This window comes from Chelonoidis abingdonii, chromosome 26 (genome assembly GCF_003597395.2).
Source record: "Chelonoidis abingdonii isolate Lonesome George chromosome 26, CheloAbing_2.0, whole genome shotgun sequence".
Classification (NCBI taxonomy): Eukaryota; Metazoa; Chordata; order Testudines; family Testudinidae; genus Chelonoidis; species Chelonoidis abingdonii.
Window position 1 is genome coordinate 17,087,616 of NC_133794.1, and position 25,120 is coordinate 17,112,735.

Sequence of the window (25,120 nt, forward strand, 5' to 3'; positions counted from 1 at the left end):
GTATGTAAGTGTCCCAGGTCACTGGGTGGGGGCTCGAGCCGGTTATGCATTGTGTTATTGAAACGGAACCCCTGGATACTGAACCCGGCCCTTGTTGCTGCCAACTCAGAGGGGCAGAAGGGTTACATAAGTATGGAGACATTGACTCCACAAATTGGGAAGACCTGGATGGCAATAGACTGCAATGGAGTCGCATCATACATCAAGCCTCAGCCCGTTTTGAAGAAAGTTGCCTTGCTCAAGAGACTGATTTGAGCAAAGGGTTGGACTAGATGACCTCCTGAGGTCTCTTCCAACCCTAATCTTCTATGATTCTGTGATTCTATGACTGAGAAACGGCAGAGGAGGAAGGAAAGGTACAGCATCCCGATCAGCAGTTGTGCTCTCTTCAAATAGCCACCTGTCACATATGTGGAAAAATCTGTAGAGCATGAATTGGATTCCTCAGTCACCTAAAGTCTCATCAATGACTTTCCCTCATGGCAGATATCATCCTCATATCAAGGGATAACCAACAACAATGACCAGAATACTGAAGACTTTCCTGCATGATTACCTGGGAGCCATAGGGCTAGGGTGGCATTCTCCTCCTTGTGCACTGTCACCATCTTGTTCCTCTGCTATCTCCTAAATTCCACGGACCGCAGCACAATGCGTTTTATGTCTCCCTGGTGATCAACACATAAAAAAGAAAACAGTCGTTCTTACTTCCCTCTTTTTTACATCAGTAGATTTCCCTCTGTCCTGTTCTCTATATGATTTCAGCTGCATAGCATGCACCATCAATTAACTTTTTCATTTTTTAGCTGAACCAGATATTAGCCTTGTCCATTACATAGTAAGGATCTTCTCCACTGACTTTTGGAAAGGGCTTTTTATCTGAAACATACTGTACAAGTACCTGATCTTCCACTTCATACGCCTTGCCAGAAACTTGGCTATCAAACCATATTTATATATATTTATAAATATATATTTATGCCCATATCTGTAATTTTCACTCCATGCATCTGAAGAGGTGGGGTTTTTTACCCATGAAAGCTTATGCCCAAATAAATCTGTTAATTTTTAACGTGCCACCGGACTCCGCATTGTTTTTTTGGCTATCAAAATATTTTTTCCATTGCACATCCCCTAAATTAAGCAGTTCACATTTCTAAACTGACATTTTTTTGGTATATATTTCAGCTTTGAACATGTTTTTCACAAGTGAGTACATTTTTTCTGATTTGGGCTCTGTTAACCTCTGTATTTTAGCAATGTTCTATTTTACTGCTGCTTTGATTTCTTTATACTTTTCTGAGTCTCAGCCAAATTAGATATTAGTACCTCTGCTGTTACACTTAAACTGTTCTTCTGACAGGCAGTGTTAGCTATAGTACCATTCAATTTTTTCTTCTTCAGCTTCCTAGGTATTTCCTCCCCCACCCTTTTTTCAACTCATTAACATTCTCTTTAGCGCTTACACTTTTTAACACTTGCACTATTCCTTCCAAGCTCTGCAGTGTTCTTAGAATCTGTGCAAACTCCTTTTAACTTCACATTCCTTTTCCTTAAATCCCTCAGCTTCAACTTTTCATTGCGAAATAGGACATTTCCCAAGACCTTACTGGGTTTTTTGCCCAGGGTGTCACAGTTTTCAGCCAATGTACTCAGAAGCTTTAAACTTATCATTTTACCATTTTTCAGCTTAGCGTACTTTGTAGCTGTGTCTGCAATATCCCAAGAATCATGGCCACAAAAACATGAGTAACAGAAAAGCTGCCTACAGTGACATCTAAGGCATTAATAAGTCACCGAGTGTGGCACCTTACCCTGTCACTCAACTCATGGTAATACACTATGTGCCTGTCATACGGACTGGAGTGGTTCATGACTTTGAGCGACGATCTCAGGGCAGCTGTCAAAAAGCAGGGTAGATGCCCCAAACTGGTTGTGTGTTCTGTTATTAAATTTTACCAACCCAGCAACCACGGGCAGTGTGTAATGGAGGCTGGGGGAAGCTAAGCTTCTTCATGCCACTGAGGAGCAGGGGACAGTGGTGGATTTGGGGCCCCTGGAAAAATCTCTCCCCACTGGAGGAGCCCCCATGGGGCTGGGGGCACAGAGTTTTTCTGGTCTTGGGGCTGCAGTGGTGGCGACAGGGAAGAGAGCGAGTGGGGGCAAGGCCGAGCTCTCAGCCCCTCCACCTGTGGCCCCGACTGAGCTCTCAGCCCCACCCCTACCCCAGCTAGGGCCACAGGGGGCTGAGACCATCGAGCAGGGACGTGGCATTGGCCCGAAGAGGCAGGGCAGGGGGCTAGCCTCCCCAAGGAGAAGCTTCACCCGCTGCCTATGCCAGTAACAAATGTAAACTCCTGAAGCACTGTAACAGTCTTACCAGGGAGTCATATACAGTACTCCCGCACATTCCAGTCTATCTTGCAACATAGGCAAACTGGATTCGTAATAGCTGGTTGTCATATACCAAAGATCATAAAAGATTCAGGTAGCTTCCAGTCCCAAGAAACCAGTCACTTACTCCCGGTCAATTTGTACCTCAGTTCTTACACCGAAGACAAATACTTGTAGCCAATCCTATAGTAAACTAACTTAGGATTTATTAACTAGGAAAAAGAAATGAAAGAGTTATTTACAGTTTAAAGCAGGTACCATATATACACAAATAAGTTACAGTCTATGGTTCCAAAAAGTGAAAAGAGTTGTAGTTATCTATCCACTGAATGTCTTTTAGGACTAACCCAGGTTGACCAGGTCACTGCTTTTGTTTCCTAGCTCCAGCCCTGTAAGAGTCCAAACAGCAAAGAGATGAATTTTCATGTCAACTATCTTTATTTCCTTCTTCCAGAATTCAGGCTGATGGGACAAGCATCCTTGCATGCAGCACCTTTACAGGTGTGATAGTATCATTAGTCCAATCTTTGTATTGTGATGTTCCACAATGGCCCACTTTTGATAATTCTATTTGAGAGACAGGGAAACCACTCCTCCCAAATGGGTTCACAAATTCAGAGCAGGATTTTTTACAGCTATAAAGCAAAACTTACAAATTACTTTATAGCATGGGATACAGACATTACAAGTAAAATTAATGTATGCAGCAATTTATAAGCATTCCATAGAGTCTAAACGCTAATCACATCTTTACAAGTCTAACACCTATTTTGAATATACATGTGAGCTGGTCTGGTTTCCAGGTATCAATTTGTCAGTGCTCAGCTGACACCTACAGCCTTGGAAAGAGCTGGCACCTGGACTACCAGTGTCACAGTGACATTCCCTGCCTGAATTCTAGATGTTAAAGAAACAGATGCCCCACTAACAAGGAAAGCTTGCTTACAAACGCCTCCTATAACTGATGACACAATGGGATGTCCCCACTCATCCAAGGTACTGTGGGTAAGAATCTTGGATGAGTAGAAGGAGGCTCAGTATCTCTATTGGGGATGAAGGAAGCGGATCCAGCTGGTGGACCACTCCTTATCCCCAAGGTCAGCTTTTAAAGCGTCTGCACCACCCTCTCCAGTTCCTTATTATGCCTCTCTTCCTCCCTTGCCTTTGGCCACACCCACTGCAATACCCAGGGGTGCCTGTACTACTTGGAGGGTTGAAAGTGCCCAGGAACCCAATTCTCAATGTTCTCGCCTCATCCAATGGGTCTTTGTTCTTACCCTCCAGGACATAGAGAAAAGCACAGACTGCTTTTTCAATCAAATTCTGAACATTAGTGTGACCCCTATCCGACACCATTTTGATGGCCTCTCTCACCTCTGGAAGTAACACATCTATAACAAGTTGTGGGTAGCCTGGATCATCATGGGCTGGATTATTCATAACCAGAGAATAAGCACAAAAAAAAGTTACTCTTCATATTCTGCAGGGGGCTTAGGTTTCTGCTTAACAGCATCGACAATGGTGATTGTCAATAAATTTGGATAATCTCTGAACACAGGAACTGCCACTGTCCCTGACCTCTATAGCCCTGTGGAATATATAGCCAATCTCCAAAGCTGACTCCTTTCTTCAAAATTCTCTTCTAGTCAGATCACAAAATTCAACCTGCTCTTTAGTTTTTATAAGCCCCTTTAACACTTCCTCTGTGCCCCTCTTCTGGGACAAAGACCCATTTCTTTCATTATGGGTGATATCTCCTCTGGTGAAAGATCTTTAACCTTCACCTATGTACAAGGTTATCATATTTCCCTAAAGTGAAAATGGGACACATCGTAAGCAATGATACCAAGTGCGGGGCTGGCCTGAATTGCCTGGCATCACCGCTTGCCTGAGACCTGCCATGTGGGGCTAGCCCAAGCTGCCTGGTGTCGTCATCACAGATGTCACAACCTTTTTGGCAAAACTGGGCATTTGTCCCATTTGCTCTTGCTCCATGCTTCCTTCCCCCTCCCTCCCCCAAGGTAAAAGCAAATGGGACTAATGCCCAGTTTTGCCCAAAAGGTCATGAGGGCCAGGACAGAGACTATCCTGGCCAAAACAAGAGGTATGGTCACCCTAGTGCTCTAAGTGTCCTACACTGATTGTTTTGGACTGTGAACTTGATTATAGGTGTGATGGGTTGGATCACAGAAACCTCCTTGGGAGCTGCCAACTGATGTGCCAAGACTACCTCTGCTCCTGTTTTCCCTGCCAGCTCAGGGCCCCAGCACCCTCTCTTGCTGAGCCAGACATTTCCATCTGCTCCAACACAGACCCAGGGTCTGAATTACTTGCCTCAAAGCTGCAGGTTTACCTCAAAACAGCTCACAGAAGTGTGCTTGTCTTTGGCACTCAGATGCCCAACTCCCAGTGAGGTCTAAACCCAAATTAATCCATTTTACCCTGTATAAAGCTTATGCAGGGAAAACTCATAAATTGTTCGCCCTCTATAACGCTGATAGAGAGATGCACAGTTGTTTGCTCCCCCAGGTATTAATACATACTCTGAGTTAATTAATAAGTAAAAAGTGATTTTTTTAAATACAGAAAGTAGGATTTAAGTGGTTCCAAGTAATAACAGACAGAACAAGTTTTGCGGAGACAGAACAAAGTAAGTCACCAAGCAAAATAAAATAAAATGTGCAAATCTATGTCTAATCAAACTGAATACAGATAGTCCCATCCTCAGAGATGCTTCAGTAAGTTTTTTCCTCAGACTGGACACCTTCCAAGCCTTGGTACAATTCTTTCCCCTGGTACAGCTCTTGTTCCAGCTTAGGTGGTAGCTAGGGGATTCTTCATGATGGCTCCTCTCCTTCTCCACTTTCTTCTGTTCCACCCTTTTATATCTTTTGCATAAGGCGGGAACCCTTTGTCCCTCTGCGTTTCCACCCCCCTACTGGCAAAGCACTAGGTTAAAGATGGATTACAGTTCAGGTAAAATGATCACATGTCACTGCAAGACTTCATTACCGACTTGTCAGCACACACGTACACAGGAAGACTCACAGGTAAAAACATATCTGCAGACAATGGTCCTAGTTAATGGGAGTCATCAAGATTCCAAACCACCATTAATGGCCTACACTTTGCACAATTACAATAGGCCCTTAGAGTTATATTTCATATTTCTAGTTTCAGCTACAAGAGTGGTACATTTATACAAATAGGATGATCACACTCAGTAGATTATAAGCTTTGTAATGATTCCTTACAAGAGACCTTTTGCATGAAGCAAATTCCAGTTACATTATATTCACTCATTATCATATTTTTATAAAACTGTATAGACTGCACAACGTCACAATAGGCTCCACAGGGACAGGCACCATAGGGGCAGCTTTAGAATCCAGATTGCTCGAGGAAGGAAAAAATGGATTATAAGGAGATGACTCTGTGACATGTCATTCCATGTTCTTTATGAAAATATGCTTATGATATGAATATGACATAACTGAGACATACTTTATGCAAGATGGCTCATGTTAGGTATCACTGGAAAGGTTATGATTTACTGAATGCAATTATCCTATTTGCATGCATGTATCATTTCTGTAACTGAAATTGGGAACATTGACTACGTATCTGTATTTCAACTATGCCACTTTGGGTGACGCCCACTGCGAACACTTTAGGTACAACAATGGAAAAGTCAGACAGGGCGGATTGCCCATCAGCAAGGAAAATGGACTGTGAAAAGCTTGGCCTTCCTGTGGCTGCTCCATACTGCCCCTGACTCATGGACACTGTAATTCTACAGAGTCAGGTGGGTCTTGTCACCTGATACTGAGACATTACCTGGGACTTCTTGTAACTTTCCACTGTAAGGGAAGGAGGGATCAAACTAGAGAACAAAGGACTCCCACCTTACAAAAATCCTATTTAAGGGTGGGGAGTGAAGTAATCCTGGTTGTCAGTTCTCCCCTGCTACCCCACCCAAGATGACTGCTGGAGACAACTAAGACTGAACTAGGGGAAAGAACTGGACCCAGGCTGGAAGGGCATCTGGTCTGTGAAGAAGGTTATTAGAACCACATTTAGAGTGAGAAATACTATTTGTAACCAATTTCTTTAGTGAAACTAGCTTAGTTTGTGTGTGTTTGATTTCACTTGCTTAGCAATCTGCTTTGTTCTGTCTGCTACCTCCTTAACTACTTAAAATACACCTGTTATTAAAAAATTATTTCTGGTTTACAATATAACCCAGTTTATGTGGTTAATTTGTTCCTGGCAGGATGTCGTAAGGATGTCGGAGGGCTAACTTACCCTAGCAAAAATGTCTGCTAGTGCCTAGCACACACTTTTAGCCCTGGTGTTGCTTAGAGCTACTGCTTCCGGCCATTGAGTAGCAAAATCCATGAAAGTCAGTATGTACTGCTTTCCTCTGGGTGTCTTTTTTGGAAAAGGACCCAGAATATCCACAACTACTCAGTGAAATGGAACCTCAATTATGGGGAGTGTCTTGAGAGGGGCTTTGACCTGGTCTTGGGGTTTTCCCACTCTTTGACACACCTCACAAGACTGGACATAAGTAGAAACATCCTTGCCCATTCCCTCCCAGTGGAAGGACTTCCCCAAATGGTCTTTGATCCTGTTTACCCGAGCATGGCCACTTGGATGATTGTGGGCTAAGCTCAAGAGCTTTACCCGGTACTTAGCTGCAACTACCAACTATCTTTGAGGATGCCAGTCTTCCTGGTGCCCACCAGAAAGAGTTTCCTTGTAAAAAGTCCTTTTTCTACAACAAACCAGAATTAATTAGAAGAGCTGAGAGGTGGTGGGTTGCTCTGTGCCACCGTCCAACCTCCCTGGAGGCTTTCATCTGCTTCCTGCTCAGCCTGGAACTGTTCCCTTGATGCTGGAGACATCAGCTCCCCAGTGGATTGTGGGCTTGGGCTTGGTCCCTCTGGAAGCGATGTAGGTGATGGGCTGTTTCCGTTGACTATGAACCGATCTCCGCTGGTGCACTATGTTGTATTTCAGGCTCTGGCTGAGCCTCTTGCAGAGGTTTATCTGCTTGCCAGGGCAGGCTCGGTAGTGCCCTCTGGCACTGGAGTTGTAGACGGGGTTGCAAGTGCTGGATTCAGTGCTGGCAATGGTTTTGTGATGGTTGCTCCACCAGTTCTGGTTCTGGGACTGGTTCTGGCTGGGTCTTTGCAACTGGATCCACTACTACTGTCGCAGATGTTGGTATGGGGTCCAGTTCCACCATCTCAGTCTGAGTCTCTGGTAACACAGATGGGGCGTTTGTAGAAAGCTCAGGAACAAGGATAGGCGTGAAGGCTTGCTTAGTCTGTCAGTGGGTGACCATTCCCACCCTCTTGGCTAGCTTCACATAGTTGGCCAAGTCTTCCCTCAGCAGCATGGGAATGGGATAATCATCATAGACTGCAAAAATCACATTTCTGACCAGCCTTTGTACTGGACATGCAACTTGGCTCTAGGAAAGTCAAAAGAGTTTGACATGAAGGGGTCGAATTGTCACTTGGGCCTCTGGGTTGATGAATTTGGGGTCCACTAAGGATTGGTGGATAGCTGACACCCGTGCTACAATTTTTAGATGTATCAGTTTCGGATCTTTTTAGGAGCTGGGTTACCTGCTTGGTCTTTCTCTTTGTCCCAAGAGGGAACCAACAACGAGAGCACAAACAAAACCTTCCCCCCCACCCTGAAAATTTATGTTACTGCATTCATAAAGGTTGTTACCCTTCCCTTTATACTTATGACAAAAGTCTTTTCTTTTAAGGACCCCTAAAGGGAGCGATGAGCAAAATAGCTCATCCTCTCATTATTTTGCCTACCAATTAGGCCAAATTTCTGACATGCCAATTTTGGTCCATTGATTTCCAGTCCCACACGTCTCTTGTTTATCAGGCATTATTGTAACACAGTCCTTCAATTATATCAATAGGCATTTTTGTTTGAACTAATTCAGTGTCTCCCTTTTGCATCTTTTCCCATCAGCATCTGTTGTTATATGTGATTGTAGCATTTCATAAACTTTTATCCACTTTCCAACAGTTAGGATAAATTTGTAGTCCCAATAATTACAATAGGGGACTCCAGTGGAAACAAGTAATGCTGGGGAATTAGGTAGGAAGTCACTCAGGCATATGGACTGAGAATTCTACTTTTTCTGCTTAGCCTGCATTCACCATCAATCACTGTGAATGAAACATGACATTAAATCCATACCATCTCTTTAAAGCTGAAGTAGATGGCTATATAATAGAGACAGATTGAGAGCACTCATGTAAATACTATATAAACTCCCCAGGGCGTGGATTTGAACTCCTGGTCCTTGGGACAGGACTAGTTCCTATAAGGCACAAGCTGAAAATACAAAGAGGTTTCTGAGGCCAAGATGCAATCAGTCTGTAACCAGAGAGACTCACACTTTTGCAGGGCAATAACTTCTGAAATATTTCTGAACAGGTCTTGGATCCCCTGAGTTGCTGAGCACAGGGGCAGTCGCATGATAGACATTTTAAGAGGGTCAGAGCCCTAGTTTTTTCCCTTTTCTCCATAAAAAAGGGATAAGAATCTGAAAATGATAAAAAAAAGAGCTCATTTTTTGGTAGAGGGGTTTATCTCAACCACCACTTGACAATAACCCCAAATTTGCAATGCATAACCCTATCCCAGACTCCAGTGAGCACAGCAATTTTCAAGACAATCTGAGTAGTCACGTGGAGTTAGAGCACTTAGAAAAATCAGTTATTAAACAGTAAATTCATCTGAACCTTGACTGTATTGTTGCTATCATCCAGTCCTGTCATATATTAGTCATCTTTGCCCTTGTAGCAATGCTTGTGACTGGGCATCCTAATCAAATAGCTGGGTACAATATAGGTTGATCTATAGTAGGGACTAATAAAAGATGTACTTGTTGTTCCTCTTTGTGCTCCCAGACCACATAAGAACATAAGAACAGCCATACTGGGTCAGACCAAAGATCCATCTAGCCCAGTATCCCATCTTCCGACAGTGGCCAATGCCAGGTGCCTCAGAGGGAATGAACAGAACAGGTAATCATCAAGTGATCCATCCCCTGTTGCCCATTCCACGCTTCTGGTAAATAGAGACTGTGGACACCATCCCTGCCCATCCTGGCTAATAGTCATTGATGGATCTATCCTCCATGAGCTTATCTAGTTGTTTTTTGAACCCTGTTATAGTCTTGGCCTTCACAACATCCTCTGGCAAGGAGTTCCACAGGTTGACCACCTATCCCCTCTGCATACTAATGCCAGTACTTCTCCTTTCTCCATTAAGCTGTTACACATAAAGACAGATTAGCAGCCATAGCTGCCAGCAATGGACAGCAATGTACATGCATGCTCTTTGTACCATATGGAGCCTCTCTCTAGGGTTCTGCTATCTCATATGGACTTTTCTTATGCCTTGTGGGTAGCCGCTCCAAGGTAGAAACCTTCATCGCCAGTCAGCAGTTTAGTAGAAAGCTGAGCTCATGATAGCTGTAGTTTCATTTATGGTTTGCTGTGCTTAGACTAACTCTGATGAAGTTTGAACACTGCACCAGGAATTTGCCTAAGCTGCAGTGATCTGACTAACCTACTGAGATCTGCAGTGATGGACTTATCTCATGGGTTAAAGGGTTGGCAATAGGGGCATCACTGATGCTAATATGTACTGCATACTTTATTTTTATTATAGCAGCACTTAGAAGCCCTAACTGTGATTGTGGCTCAATTGTGTCAGGTGCTTCATAGACCCATGGTGAGACAGTCCCTGCCCCAAAGAGCACACAGTCTAAATAACAAGACAGTCAGAAGGCAGGAAGAGGAAACTGAGGCTCAGTCCATTTGTAATTAATGCAAATCAACATGGATTTATGGAAAATAAATCCTGCAAACTAACTCAATGGCTTTCTTTGATGACTTTACAAGTTTGGTTGATAAAAGAGTGCTGACATAATATACTTAATCTTTTGTAAGACATTTAACTTGGTACCTCACAACATGTTTATTAAAAACCAGAACAATATAAAATTAACATGGCACACATTAAATGGATTAAAAACTGGCCAACTGATAGGTCTCAAAAAGTAACGGTAAATGAGAAATCATCATTAATGGATGTCTTTCCAGTTGGGTCCCCCAGAAATCAGTTCTTTGCTCTATGCTATTTAATATTTTTATCAATGACCTGGAAGGAAACATAAAGTCATCAATTATAAAGTTTTCAGATGATACAAAATTGGGGGATTAGTAAATAATGAAGAGGATAGATCACTGATACAGAGTGATCTGGAGCTCTTGGTAAACTGAGTATAAGCAAACAATATGTGTTTTAATATGACTAAATGTAAGCATACACATCTGGGAACAAAGAATGTAGGTCATACTTACAGGTGGAGGACTCTATCTGGAAAGCACTGACTCTGAAAAAGATTTGGGGGTGGGGGTGGATAATCATCTAAATATGAGCTCCTAGTGTGAATAAGGTGCTACAGCTGCTAAAATACTGTGTCTAGTTCTGGTGCCCACAATTCAGGAAGGATGTTGATAAATTGTAGAGGGTTCAGAAAAGAGCTATGAAAATGATTAGAGGATTAAAAATGTGCCTTATACCGAGAGACTCAAGGAGCTCAATCTATTTACTGTAACAAAGAGAAGATTAAGGAGTGACTTGATTACAGTCTGTAAGTATCTACATGTGAATACATGTTCGATAATGAGCTCTTCAGCAGAGGTGCAGTCTGAAGTCTGAAAGTACAGGAACTCCAGCAGCAAACTCACAAGGGGGTGTGTGTGTTTATGTGTGTGACAGTCATGGTTCAGATACCACAAGGGACAAACAGGGGGTCTTAAGCCCAAGGAATAAGCAATTGAAAAAACTGGTTGTATACAGTGTTATTGTGTATAAAAATATGTCCAGAAAGATCTCTTATGAAAGCTTGTAATGTTCTGAACTTGACGATCATTATAAGGTATGTTTACAGCCCGACTCTCCTGGAGCCCCTGCCTCCCCATGTACAAACCAACCATCCCAACTCTCCTGGAGCCCCTGCCCCCCCCGCGTACAAACCAACCAGCCCAACTCCCCTGGAGCCCCTGCCCCCCCCCAGCGTACAAACCAACCTGCCCAACTCTCCTGGAGCCCCTGCCCCCCCCACATACAAACCAATCAGCCCGACTCCCCTGGAGCCCCTGCCTCCTCACATACAAAACAACCACCTGCACCTCATGGGCCATTTGCCCCTGCTTCCTCCCCCTATTCCAGACCAACTCTCCTAGACCTGGAACCCTGCTTCCTCCTTCTCCCCTTGCCACAGCCTGAGCTGTCCAACCAATCTTCTGTAATTCTATGAACTATCCTAGACCCAGATTCCCTACTGCCTTCCCTGTTCCAGCCCAACTGTCCCACACCCAGTGCCCTGCCACCTTCCCCCACAGACTAACCCTTAGGAAATGGTAAAACTAATGTTAGAATATTGCCTGGCTGGCTCAGAGTCTTATCTTGCGCTGATGCACTATGCACTCAGCCTGTTTGTCCCAGGGACTCCCAGCTATCCCACCACTCAGCTGCCACTTAGCTCAGCTGAGCTCACCACATGTGCAGATTGGGCTGCTGACTCCCAGCTAACGCGAGGTACGTGTGCAGTGGCCAGAACTGCAGCACCTGCCTTAGCCAATAGGGTGGCTCTGGCCAAATCCATCAGCAAAGTATGGAAATGGATTTCCTGCCTGTTCCTACCACACTACCACTCCACTCTTCAATCTAATGACTGGAAGTTGAAGCTAGACAAACTCTGTCTAGAAAGATGGCATACATTTTTAGTGGCAAGAGTAATTAACCATTGGAACCATTTCCTAATGGCTGTGGTGGATTCCCATTCATTGACAATTTTTAAATCAAGATGGAATGTTTTTCTAAAAGATCTAGGAATTATTTTGGGGGAAGTTCTATAACCTGTGTTGTACAAGAGGTCAAACCAGATGATCACAATGGTCTTTTCTGGCCTTGGAGTCTGTAACAGGGGAAGTGACTTAACCAAGGTCACACAGCAAGTCAGTGGCAGAGACATGTACAGCCATCAGGTCTGCAGCGTCTGGGTCTAGTGTCATGTTCAGTGCTTTAACCATCTTTCCTTTCCTCTTTTGCCCATCACCGTCTTTCTGGACTGCCCACTGAAGGGGACAACTGTTGACTCCAAGGCTTTTTTCACCCACGGTCTGTCATATGGGCAACTTCGCTCCAGCCCCACCTCATTACTAACACATTCCTCAGGCCCTTCAGCCTTGTCAGAGCTCCTCATGGGAAAGAGGAAGGAAAGAAAAGCCCATTCAGACAGAAAATAGATGCCACAGTGCTAAATATGGATCCCTTTCCCCTTCCCTTGGCCAAGCTGCCTTACACAGATGAATGGGGCTTTTGCCGTTCCCATGAATGCATTGTGGCAATATAAGTGCATTTCCTTACACTTCAGGGGTTCACTTATCAGGGAGTTATTTTGTTGCTGAAGATTGACTGGATGCTGTGTAAGAGCACTGAAAAGAATTGAGCCATGGTTTGCCTCTGATTGGGGAACAAGGACTAAACAACTCCATAAGGTCCCATTGTCCTGGCTGGCTTGTCCCACTCAGTTACCTTCTCTGGTGTCTTATGTAATGGCATCAAAAAGTGTCATGTTGCCAGTGATCATAATGGGCCATTTTTCCTCCTCCTGTTCGAACAACAGAGTAGGCTGATGAGATCTGGAAATGCAGTGCTTGGCATGGGTAGCTGATCCTCTCTGTGTGAATTAAGAGATTCTACGGGCTCCTACTCTGCTGAACTGGATACCTGGAGATGAGAGCAGCTAAGGACTTCTTGGCAAGTTTCAGCAGAGTGCAGACTGTCTGCACTGTTGGACTGGGATTGCTCTCTCTGCCTCATACACAGCAGCAGCGGGGAATCAGTAAGTAGTCAATGTTCTCCACCCAGGTAAAGGACACCATTACAAAAGAGAAACTTGTAGCCAGCTTAGAAGTCCTGATTCTCCTCTCACTTATATCAAGGAAATTCAGAAATAACTCCACTGTGGTCAACAGTGTCAGAGAGAGGAAGATGAGGTGCAGAAGCCTTCAGAGAAATGTGTTCCTCACTACTGGGGAGGAATTTCTTTTTAAACCATGTGCCAATGTCCTGTGTAGTCTGACATCGAGGGGAAACAAAGGCCCATTTCATCTCTGTCACAACAAAAACATAAGCTGAGGACAGAAAGCTGTCTAAGGACTAGGGTGACCAGACTGCAAATATGAAAAATTGGGACGGGGGTGGGGGGTAATAGGAGCCCATATAAGAAAAAGACCCCAAAATCGGGACTGTTCCTATAAAATCAGGACATCTGGTCACCCTACTAAGGACTCAGTGCCCTGATCTGCACTCTCTAAGAGGGTAGGGAATAGGGGGCAATGGCACCAGGATATGGGGCATTTCTGCAAGTGTGCAGTTTGACCACTTCGAAAAGGCCAGGATGCAGTGTCCTGGATGTTTACTCTGGAAATCAATATTGAACCTCTCCAAAGAGAGGCCTTCCTCATTCCTTGGAGCTGTTCCAATGTTGTGTGTTTACTCAGAAGGAGCTGCAGGAGGAAGGAACCTGGGAGCCCATATTTCCCCTCACATTGTAACACAGGCCTCAACTGGCATTCCAGGTCTCAGGATGACTGACTTTGTAGGTTTAGTTTATAGCACTGGGAAAATTAAAAGCAGGTCATACTTGGGGGAGGGGAGGTAGTATCTTGGGTACCCCCTGACTACATGACCTCAAATGTGTACCACATACTCAATCCTGCGCCTTCATGGGACATATCAGTTTTTAGGTGGATGTGATGCTATATATGAATTTTACAGCACATAGAAAACAAACCCACTTTGAAAGGATTACTGTGCATAGAATGGGCATAGCATGTCCTGTGACTGCACTAGCTGTTGCAAGCTCTGGCCATGTTTAAACTGATATGAGTGATATCAGAGTGTCCACACACAAAGTTGCACTGGTTTAACTAAATCAGTGCAGCATCACACCTTTAGACACACTGATGTGTGTATACCAGGCCTCAGAGTGTAAGGCCATGTCTACACTACAAATTGTGTTGACCTAATTTACATTGACATACAGTCACCAGTTATTAAATCACTTGTGTGTGTGAACTCTTGGATTCTTGTGCTGGTGGTGTGAATCCTCAACAGGAGCACGTGTATCAATTATATATTGTCCAGTGGGCATTGTCGGATGGCTTCTGAAAGCCTGTAACAGTCAATGTAAGCAATGCAGTGTCTACACTGACACTGCATCAGCCTAATTGCATAGACCATGACTCTACGCCACTCAGGTAGATGGTGTTAATAAATTGGTGTAGACAGGCACTTATGTCTATGGGAGCCAAATTTAAGCGAAGACACTTCCACAGCTAGGTCAATGCAAAGCAGTTTTTATGTCAAACTAACTGTACTGTGGACCAAGCCTTAGTCACAGAGGCAATGGTAAGGAATTAATAGTTCACAGAAGATGAGCTGTCTGTAAACAAAGGTGCTTCCTCTCTAAGGCAGCTGCTGTCACATCAGTCCAAAGTACCATTCCATAGAACCAGTATGAAAGTTCAATCACTTTTGAAATATTGGGTTTCCAAACTAGTTCTTTGTACTATTAACTATATGAGCTCAAGGACAGTCAGATGATATAGATTTGAAGTGAATCATGGCCAGAGATTTTCCCTAACTCTGCACAAATAAAGTTACAAGAATCTGAACTTTTTAAAAGCAGGTTGTTTGAGTGGGACTGTACCTTGGGACCCCTTCACCAAAGAACCTCAGATTTGCACTACTGAGACCCTCAATTGGTATAGGAATTTTCAGTTCAAGGTGACTATGCATGTGGTTTTTAGAGCCCTTGAAAAATCATATCTAGACAGAAAGTTCTGTTCAGTTTTAACTGGATTAGCCCCATGAGACAGTAGGCAGAAGTGGCGAGGTCACCAATGTCCCAAATACTCATGGAACAATGAATGCAGCATTTATCCAAGTGTCATCAATCACATCCATCAATGGATGACATAGGCTTCCTGGGGCAAGACTTATCAGGAAGAAAGGAGAGTAGCAGAATACGGACCCTGGACTTCAGAAAAGCAGACTTTGACTCCCTCAGGGAACTGATGGGCAGGATCCCCTGGGAGAATAACATGAGGGGCAAAAGAGTCCAGGAGATCTGACTGTATTTTAAAGAATCCTTATTGAGGTTGCAGGAAAAGAAAGAATAGTAAATATGGCAGGCAATCAACTTGGCTTAACAGTGAAATCCTTGCTGATCTTAAAAACAAAAAAAGAAGCTTATAAGAAGTGGAAGATTGGACAAATGATCAGGGAGGAGTATAAAAATATTGCTCAGGAATGCAGCAGTGAAATCAGGAAGGCCAAATTGCACTTGAAGTTGCAGCTAGCAAGAGATGTTAAGAGTAACAAAAAGGGTTTCTTAGGATTGTAAACAAGAAAAAAGAAAAGTCAAGGAAGTGTGGCCCTTACTGAATGAGGGAGCACTAGTTACAGAGATGTGGAAAACAGCTATGTACTCAATTTGATTTCTCATGCAATATGTCTTTACGCAGATCAGCTCCCAATGCTGCGACATGTCAACAGATTGGATGCGAGGAGTGACCAGCCATCTGTGGAGAAAGAGTTGGTTAGACTATTTAGAAAAGCTGGTGAGAACAATCTTGAGGGCGGTGTGCTAATCGAGGGCCTTAAAGGAACTTGGCGATGTGATTGCAGAGCATTGCCTCACTAATTCTTGAACCTGATGTTGATCAGGGAAGGGTCTGGATGACTGGAAAAAGGCTCATGTAGTGTCCATTTTAAAAGGGGAGAGAGGATCGGAGAACTTCCGAGAGCAATCAGCCTCACCTAGTCCCTGAAATATGGAGTGGGTCTCGGATCAATTTGAAGCACTTAGAGGAGAAATATGATCAAGGGAACAATAGCATGGATTTCCCAAGAAGAAGTACATGAGCTAGATTAACCTAATTTGCCTTTAATTGCAGCGTAAAACTGGCTTGTGGAATGAGGGGAAAAGCAGTGAGATGTGTTACTCTTGACTTTAGCAAGAGTTTTGATAAGTTCCCCAGTACTTTGCCAGCAAATTAAGAAGTCATGGACTGGATGAATGAGATATAGTGGATGAAAGACTGAGCAATAGACGTCAGGCTCAATGGTAGTGATCAACAGCTCATGTTAGTTGGCGCGGTACCAGGGAGTGTCCTCAGGGTCGTCCTGGGGCTGTTTTGACAATATATTATTTAATTATGGAAGATGACATGGGGACTGCACCATCAAGCCGCAAGTCTGCAGAATTGACAAGTAAACTTGGGGAGTGGTAGAATCATGCAATGAGGTGAGGGATAGCGAACGAGAAGGACGCTAAACAATCTTAGAGGATTGGCGCAAAAAAACACTGATGAGGACATTCGAGAAGGAACTGCAGAGGGGCAGATCTCTTTTTTAACATCCAAGCACGAGTGAGCTGCTCGGCTAGTTGCCTGCAGGGGGGGGGTCCATCACGTCATGGATTCGGCGGTGTTGCTGCGGGGTCCTCAGTCCATGATCGGCGGGCTTGCCTGCAGAGAGGTCGACGTCCTGAGCTTCAGCATACGCCACTGATTGCCATTGAATTGCAGGCCAGCGACTCCCGGCAGCTGCAAGGCTGCTGATGCTGCCTTGCAGCTTTGCCCTCATGGCTTGCCCACCCAAGGATAGTGGCTTGCTGTGCTGGTGCCTGGAGCCTGCTGATTGCAGTATCTGCACGTGACGACGGATCCTAGATCCATGCCTCTACTCTAGGGAACTGAATGGTGCGATAGTTTGCGAAGGACCTAGTGGTTACAGTGGACAAGATGGATATGATTGAACGGTGCCTATTGTTGCAGGAGAAGCTAATGGAATTTTGGAGCTGTATAAGTAGGGCTATGCCAGCAGATCGAGAGATGTGATCATTCCCTCTTTCGACAAGTTGGTGAGGCTAGGGAGTACTGTGTCCAGTTTTGGGCCCCACACTACAAGAAGGATGTGGAAAAATTGGAAAGAGTCCAGCGGAGGGCAACAAAAATGATTAGGGGGCAGGAGCACATGACTTATAAGGAGAGGCTGAGGGAACTGGGATTGTTTAGTCAGCAGAAGAGAAGAATGAGGGGAAATTTGATAGCTGCTTTCAACTATCTGAAAGGGGGTTCCAAAGAGGATGGAGGTAGGCTGTTTTCCCTTGGTCTGCTGGCAATGCCCCTAGTTATACAGCCCAAAATGCCATTAGCCTTCTTGGCAATAAGGGCACACTGCTGACTCATATCCAGGATGCAGCGTGGGAGCATAAGCAGACCTCTGCAGTCTGTTGGAACAATAGTCCTTCCTATCTCACAGGGCCACTGGGCCTGAGAAGTTAATAGGCTACATTCCGACACAATTCCAATTGGCAGAAACCATTCTCAAGTATGGCTCCAGGGAGTGTTCACAGGGTTTCCTACAGGTAATTCTCCCCCTTGGACTAGGTGGGCTTTTAAACCTTCTGTTATCTGCACCGTTTGGTCACTCTGAAAGTCAGAAGGTTTTCAAAAGCCTGGACTCCATATAGTAATGGGCTGGGCTGGGTTAAACCCTCCTGAAACTAGTGGATGTACCAGCCTCCTTTCATGCAGGAAAAATGTAAAAAGCAATTGAGCTCCTTTATTGAACCAGGAGGATGAAATAATAAGAACTACCACCCAAAACCCAGGCACATGGCAATGTTTGAGTAGACGCTAAACCACCCGGCCCACAGGATTTCCCTGGGGACTGACTTAGCAAAAGCAGGAGCTGGAGCATTAATTGGAGTTGTGTGTGCTTGCGTGTGAGAGAGAAGCAGCAAGAAACCACAGTAGCAGAGAGAAAAAGATCAGAAAGCCAAAGAGACGGAAAGAGGAAGTGATCATAATACTTATAGCACTTTGGATCCTAGCTTGCAAAGTGCTTTCCAGGAAGCACTTCCATCACCATATGCAAATGCGGAACCCAAGGCACAGAGATGGAAAGTGACTCACCTAAGGTCATGCAGTCAGGGGACTATTGCGTAGGAATTGGGACTTGGCATTACCTGTATAATGCATTGGGAGACCATTATTAGAATATTGTGTCCAATTCTGGCATCCTCACTTCAAAAAGGACCATGAAAAATTGAAATGGTTCAAAGAACACCTACAAGATATAACTGTCATCTGGAAAACCTGCCACACAGGCACTAAAGGCACTCACTGTGTATAGCTGATGGAGCAAATGACTAAGGCCACGTCTACACTACAGGATAAATTCGAATTAGCTTAAACCGATTTTATAAAACAGATATTATAAAGTCGTTTGTGCGCGTCCACACTAGGCACATTAATTCGGTGGTGTGCGTCCATGGTCCGAGGCTAGCATCGATTTCTGGAGCGGTGCACTGTGGGTAGCTACTGTAAAATAATGAGGCCAATAATGTCGATTTGCGTCCACACTAACCCTAATCCGATATAGTAATATTGATTTTAGCATTACTCCTCTCATTTTGTAGGAGTACAGAAATTGATTTAAAGAGCCCTTTAAATCGATATAAAGAGCAGTGTAGTGTGGACGGGTGCAGCGTTAAATCGATTTAACGCTGTTTAAATCGATTTAAACGCGTAGTGTAGACCAGGCCTAAGAGATGACTTGACAGATTATAAATACCTTCACAGGGATAAGGGTTCTGATAATAGAAGTCTGTTAATGTAGCAGACAGAGATGAAACAAGATCCAATGGCTGGAAGTAGAGCAAGGCACACATTGTTAACAGTGAGGGGAATTAACCACTGGAACAACTTACCTAGGGCTATGCTAAATTCTCCATCACTTGGAGTCTTTAAATCAGGATTGAGTGTCTCTTTCTAAAATAGTCACTCTAGCTTACTCACAAGTTATTGTGCTGGATACAGAAATCACTTTGTAGCATTCTCTGGCCTTTGCTATGTTGGAGCTCAGACTGGCTGATAGGGTGGTCCCCTTCTGGCCTTAACATCTATGATCTCTGTCAGAACAAGTGTGATGCTATTACAAGTCCATCTGGAAGAGAATTCTTGTCAGCAACTCAGACTTTGCCAAGAAGTTATTTGTGTGCTGAAGGAGTAATGCTTCATCTGGGTGGCTTGCCCTCGTTTTCCTGTTTGAAGGGGAGGGAAACGGGGGATGGCAGGCCAGAAGCCAAAAGCACTGTGCATAGTCTCAGAGGACCTTTAGAACCACATTCCCATGCTCAGTGGGGTTAATTGTGAGGGTGGGGTGAAAAGCTTGTGCTACTCTTCCAAGCTTTCCTCACAAAACAAGCTCCGCCCACACGAGACACAGATGTTCAATACATGGTCATGCAGCTCTCTGGGTTGCAAATACATACACAGGCTCTGCTGAGCTGTTGGGCTTGTCATCCTGTCAGTGCAGCTCTTATGTCCCATTGGGCTTCATGAGCTTGGCTACCCAGTGCGGGGGTGGGGGTTCAGATGATCTGCTGAGCTCCTTGGGTTTGGGTCCTTCTTCATTTGGCAGGGAAGGAGAAAATGGCAGAACTATCCCAAGCCCAACTCTTGGTGCCAAAATGAGCTGTCAGTTACAGTGGAATGTGCAGACCTTCAAATATTGCTCTACCATCCCCTTTTCTCTGCCAGCCAAATCATCGGGGAGGAAGAATTTGATCAGAAAAATGTGAATGATAATTTGAAAGTATTTAAGAAAACTTTACTAGATGGTCCAAAAGCCACAATCCCACAATCATGGAAGAAGGCTGTTTTGATTAACAAAACAGTCTAGTTTAGAGAGAAATTGAAGGCAGCTATAAAAAAATTAAATATAAATATAACATATAATAAATGGAAGAAAGGGGAAGCTGGTGATAATTAATATAAGTCAGAGGTAGGCACTGTGGAGAATTGATAAGGGAAGCAAGTTAATAAAAGGCAGAGTTAAGGACAATGAGAAGGAGATTTAAGTATATTAGAAACAAAAAGAATCATAACAATGGTATTAGTACATTACTAGATGGAAATGTTAGAATTATCAATAATTCAGAAAAAGCAGAAGAGTTCGATAAATATACTGTTCTCATGGGTGGTGGGTGAAACTTCCCCTGGGGGAGGCTAGCTCCTTGTCATGTCTCTTCTGTCCATGGCCTCACCCATTCTCCACCCCTTCTCTGCCCCAGGCCCTGCCCCTGCTCCTGCGTGCTGCTGGCTCTCTGTTCACTTCCTCACCCTGCCCCGGCCTCCCCAGCCACAAGACCCTCCCCCCTTTTCACCTGAAAGCACTAACAACATCCCCCTACAGGAACTGAACAGCTATAGATCAATTGGCAGATGGATTCTCATGGAGTTTGGTGTATACTGTATTCAGAGAGACGTGGCTTTTCAGGCAACCTGCACCAAACTGAAGCCTAATCTCGCCTTTTTCAAAAGTGTTTGTCATTGACAGCCTGCATTAAGGTAATAGTTTAATAAACTTTCTTACACACAATTCCCTGCCAGACTTCTTTACTTAAACTGGGTTTGAATAAAATGACTAAATCAAGAAATAAACTCACGGGCTATGTCAGCTCCTCCTTGAGCCAGGTTAGTAAAAAATACTTCTGCTGGGTACAGAAAATAACTTGCATAGCATGGGAATTACTGACGGGTCATTTGGAAACGGTTTTTAACCCAAATAGCACATTTTCCTACGATATAAAAGCCAGCTGAATGTGGCCAAAGGGTTCCTACACGTTGGCAAAGGCCTGTTAAATGGCTTCATTACCACTTTAATGGCCCCTTTAACAGTTTCAATGATCTGCTGGCTAGGTCAGCCTTTTTCACTTGTGTAGTTACTCTGGGATCCCCTCCACTTGCCTCCTCACTTCTCCGCCTGCTGCTTGTTTGCCACTTGCATTGTCCTCCCACCACCCTGCCCCATATGGGAGAGGGGTGAGGAGGAGGGACAAGCCTGTTGCAGACATCTCCAACCTGGGGGGTGTGGAGAGAAGAAGAGAGGAAGAAGACAACTCATCAGGCAGCAGCAGCAGGAGGCAGGAGCCTCAGGGAAGGGTCAGAGCAGGAAGGGGAAGAGGCGGGGTAGCCAATATGGCCCAGGTATCGGGTGTCAGGGGCCACTGTGCTAGGAGAGGCACAGCCGTCCCTTGCCTATTGTACCCGCCACCAATGACTTCTGTATTTGGGAAAAGAACAGAGGATGTAGTCATAGTATATGACAATACTCTTTACATTCCACTAGTACCTCAGGAGTATGTTACACAGAAGCTACTGAAGTAGGTGTGGTGGGGCGGCTGCCCCACTCCAGTAGGCAGGGATTAAAATCAGCCCTGGAGAGGGTTGCGGCTGGGAAAAGAAGTGAAAGCAGCTCAGGGAGTGGCTGACCACAGGTGTGGCCTGCTCAGTCAGGGACCAGCTGGCCCTGATAAGAGGTTTGGCGGCCAGGAGCTGGGAGGAGTCTCACTTTAGCCCCAGGAAAGGCAACAGGGGCTGGGGAGCTTCAACCTGGCAAGTCCTCAGGCTGCAGGCCTTGTTAAAGGCCCAAAGGCAGGTACTGCGGCTAAAGAGGTATAGCCCAGGGTTAGTAGAGGCAGCTGGTCCAACCCCTTGCCAATGATGAGTGGGCATTACAGACTGCAGTCTACCCCAGTGAAAGGGGGCTGGATAATGACTAGCAGTAGCCACTGAGGCAAAGTGGGGATACACGGGTGGGGGTTCCCTTGGGAAGGGAGACAAGACACCAGTCAGCAGAGGATGCTCCAGAGCTGGAGTTGAGCTAATTTCCAAGGCAACCAGCAGGAGGCGCCATGCCGGTGAGTCTTCGCTCTGCTACAGTAAGATATTTTTAAATCAGCAGGTCAGCATAATTTACATCCCAAGAGTTTTAAACCAGCTGGCTGAGGAGCCTGTGGAATCAGTAATGTTGATTTCCAATGCCATGGAACACCAGAGAAATTTCAGAAGAAAGCCAATGTTGTGCCAATATTTTAAAAAGGTAAATAAGATGATCTGGGTAATTATATGTCTGTCGGGTCTGCCATCAATCTGGGGTAAAATAATGGAATGGCTGATACAGGACTTGATTAATAAGGAACGAAAGAGAGTAACATAATTAATGTAAATCAACATGGGTTTATCGAAAACAGATCCTATCAAACTAACTTGATAAGTTGTTTGATAAAGGTAATAGTGTAGATGTGACAGACAGACTTTTGTAAGGCATTTCACTAGGTACTGCATAACATTTTGATTTAAATAGAAAAATATAAAATTAAGGTGGCACACATTGAATGGATTATAAGGTGGCTAAGCGATAGGTCTCAAAATGTAATTGTATATGGGGAATCATCATGGAAAGGGTGTGTTTCCTGTAGAGTCCTGCAAGGGACTGGTTCTTGGCCAGTTAACTAGTTAACATTTTTTATTAATAACCTAGAAGAAAACATATAATCATCACTGATAAAGTTTGCAGATTACCCACAATTAGGAAGTGGTAAATAATGAAGAGGACTGGTCATTGATACAGAATGATCTGGATCGTTTGGTAAGCTGGGCTCAAGCAAACAATATGTGTTTTAACATGGTGAAATGTAGATGTATACATCCAGGAACATGGACTGTAGGACATTCTTAAAGGATGGGGGATTCTATCATGGAAAGCAGTGACTCTGAAAAAGACTTGGGGGTTGTGGTGGATAATCAGCTGAACATGAGCTCCCACTGTGACACTGTGGCCAAAAGGGTTAATGTGATCTTGAGATGCATAAAGAGGGGAATCTCAAGTGGGAATAAAGCAGTTATTTTGCCTCTGTGCTTGGCACTGGTGCGATTTCTACTGGACTACAATGCTAGTGCCCACAGTTCAAGAAACGTGGATTAGAAAGGATTGTCGTGAACTAGTATGTAGGCGGTCAGGACTAGTGGTCAAAGTCAAGGTCCGGAGCCAGAGCAAAGAATTAGAGCCAGGGTCAGGAAAAAGGAGTCAGAAAGCAAGCAGAGGAGCAGGGCTGTAGAGGACTGGCACAGGGCAGGAGCAAGTCAGACACAGAGTGATCACAGCTGCCAGGATAATAAGCACTGAGCAGCCGCTAGCCAAGTGCTACTGCTGGGCTTAAAGGCTGTCTTGACGATGCCGCTCAGCCAGTCAGGCAATCTGGCTGATTATGAGGTTCAGTTACAGTTAGCTAGCTGATCACAGGCCCAGCTGCAGGCCCTCATTCCTGATAGGGTTCAGAGAAGAGCCACAACAACAATAAAACAATTAGTGAACATGTCTTCTAGTAATATACTCAAAGAGCACAATCAATTGGTTTAACAAAGAGAAGGTTAAGGGGTGGCTGGATTACAGTGTATACGTGCCTGCATGGGAAACAAATCTTTGATAATGGGCTCTTCAATCTAGCAGAGATAGGTATAATACGATCCAATGGCTGGAAGCTGAAGCTAGACATTCAGACCAGAAATAAGACATACATTTTTAATAGTGAGAGTAATTAACCATGAGAACAAATCACTAAGTGTCATGGCAGATTCTTCATCACTTACAATTGTTACAAGATTGTGGGTTTTTTTCTAAAAGATCTGCCCTAGAAATTATTTTGGAGAAAATCTCTTGCCTGTGGTCCCTTCTGGCCTTAGAATTTATTAATCTTTCCCACTCACTTTGTTGAGCAGTGAAACAAGTAACTGTGTTGTGTGATAAAGTTCCTCCTCTACCTTGGTGGGTCCTGTGCTTATTGTCGGATTTGCTAGCCTCAGAGATCTTCCTGTGTTGGATCAGGAGTTGGGAGGTTTTGGGGGGAAGCCGGGCCCGCCCTCTATCCCAGGTTCCAGCCCAGGGCCCTGTAGACTGCAGCGGTCTAGTGTGCCTTCTGGAACAGCTACACGACAGCTACAATTCCCTGGGCTACTTCCCCATGGCCTCCTCCCAACACCTTCTTTGTCCTCACCACAGGACCTTCCTCCTGATGTCTGTTAACGCTTGTACTCCTGCAGCAGCACATCCTCTCACTCCGAGGTCCTTACACACACACACCAGTAACTGGAGTGAGAGCCTTTTTATACCAGATGTCCTGATTAGCCTTAATTAATTCTAGTAACTTCCTAATTGGCTACAGGTGTCCTAATTAGCCTGCCTGCCTTAATTAGTTCTAGAAAGTTCCTGAGTGTTCTGGAATAGTCTTTGTTATCTTACCCAGGGAAAAGGGACCTGCTTAACCTGGAGCTAATGTGTCTACCTTCGACCACTCTCTTGTAGACATCTGGTCTGACCCTGTCACAGTTGCCGTTTAACATTTCATTATTGGTATCTGAAGCCTTGTTGATACACATAGATTTTGCAATGATTTAACTAAAATGGTAGGAAAAAAAAGTATTTAGTTAAATTGATTTAACCCCTAGAGGTGATGCAGTTATATTAGTGTGATGGTCTCTATTGTTTCAGTACATTTTCCAAAACAAGCTATTTGAATATGGATGCCTTTACATTGGTATAATTGCATGCACACTAGGGACTTTTGCAGATTTATCTGCTGTCATAAACAGATAAGTAAGAGTTAATAGCACAGAAGTACTTCATGTCTCTTTTGCATGTAAAGGGTTAACAAGATCAGTGAGCCTGGCTGTCACCTGACCAGAGG

General features: G+C 44.4%; 1 protein-coding gene across 1 annotated transcript in view; it reads right to left on the bottom strand.

Moving 5' to 3' along the window:
- Nucleotides 1–5,618: 5,618 nt before the first annotated feature.
- Nucleotides 5,619–25,120, bottom strand: part of LOC116826950 (CD209 antigen-like protein D) — a 243,913-nt gene continuing 224,411 nt past the window's right edge. The window contains exon 9 of the transcript XR_012654890.1: nucleotides 5,619–5,655. The gene's annotated coding sequence lies outside the window, so the exon portion shown is untranslated. The remainder of the gene's footprint in view (nucleotides 5,656–25,120) is intronic.